The 1,321-nt window shown below is 36.8% G+C and overlaps 1 non-coding gene across 1 annotated transcript; it reads left to right on the forward strand.

Moving 5' to 3' along the window:
* The first annotated feature begins 740 nt into the window (after positions 1–740).
* On the forward strand, positions 741–812 carry Trnastop-uca. Its single transcript has one exon. It is a non-coding gene; the product is annotated as a tRNA-Sec (tRNA).
* The last annotated feature ends 509 nt before the right edge of the window (positions 813–1,321 follow it).

The following is a 1,321-nucleotide window of genomic DNA, read 5'->3' on the forward strand; positions in this document are numbered from 1 at the left end:
GGGGATTTTTATTGTTGTTTTGGATATTCGCGCAAAGCTATACAAGAATTATCCGTCCATATTTTCAGCTGATAGACGAAAAAGAAGATAGCTAGTCAACAACACCTACCGCCAGTTCTTGAGGTACTCTAATTGAATAGTAAGATTTGACCGTCACTCTTATAACGCACCTACGGCTCCAAAATCCAGAGCGCGATTTTGCTGCAACGGGTACTAAAGCAGGGACCAAGATTTGACATTCTAACACGCTTACCACTAAAGTCTAGACCAAGGATTTCCAACCTTTTTGTTCCTTGGCCTTGGGCATTCTGACATGTTCCCATGTACCCCTAAAAATTAAGGATCAAAAATTGATAAAATTATATTGATTTTATATTATTTTATTATGAAATCTGCATGTGTGGACTACATAAGGATCTTATAGTATTGATAACATCGATAAATTGAACTCAGCATATAATTATTTGAGCCACTTTGCTCTCTTTGTCTGACTGTAGATTAAAACAACATGTACCCCAGGTTGGGAATGTCTGGTCTAGACCATGCCCGTTCCCTATAGTGTAGGATTCTGGCTCATGTACAGATACTACTAATCAATTAATTAAAACTTTAATGAGTTTTGTTTTAACTGAGATTTTGAATTTCTAAAAATGATCAGTTTGTAACTCATTTCTCGTTGTTGCCTTTTTTTTTGCAATAAGTAATGATCGATAGAATTATTAAAAGATTTTTTTTTGTGTGACTCGGTGGCGCAATGGTAGCGCGTCTGATTTCAGATCAGAAGGTTGCGTGTTCAAGTCACGTCCGGGTCCAATTTTTGCATTTGGTTTTAAACCACACCTATTGTTGGAAAATAACGAAGATGTTTGATTTCTTCCTGATTACGTTCTTACCTAATCAAAGTTCTTTACTGAATATTAAAATAAACCCAATTATAATTTGACCCAAAGTTGAAGTCTGCAGGAACAAAACACTCGAACTGTTTAGGAGTATAATAGACCTGAAATGTATAGTAGATAATTCAAATTTAACTTACAATGAAGTCAATCCAAGCAATTTGCTCGTAATTTGTTTTTTTTCTCACTCACATCACGTCAAGTCAAAACTTGATGGTCAGTTGTTCGTTCACTCGGACATCTATTCAGAATTCTCTTAAAACTTCAAGTACTTTTCGCTAAATGTAACGTGACTCGGTGGCGCAATGGTAGCGCGTCTAACTACAGATCAGAAGGCTGCGTGTCCGGGTGAAGTTAATTTTTCCCACCAGTGGAACATCGGTATGTATGCAGACTTACAACGCTAGAAACCGGGTATCGATATC

This window comes from Limulus polyphemus, unplaced genomic scaffold (assembly GCF_000517525.1).
Source record: "Limulus polyphemus unplaced genomic scaffold, Limulus_polyphemus-2.1.2 Scaffold103919, whole genome shotgun sequence".
In the NCBI taxonomy this organism is placed as follows: Eukaryota; Metazoa; Arthropoda; class Merostomata; order Xiphosura; family Limulidae; genus Limulus; species Limulus polyphemus.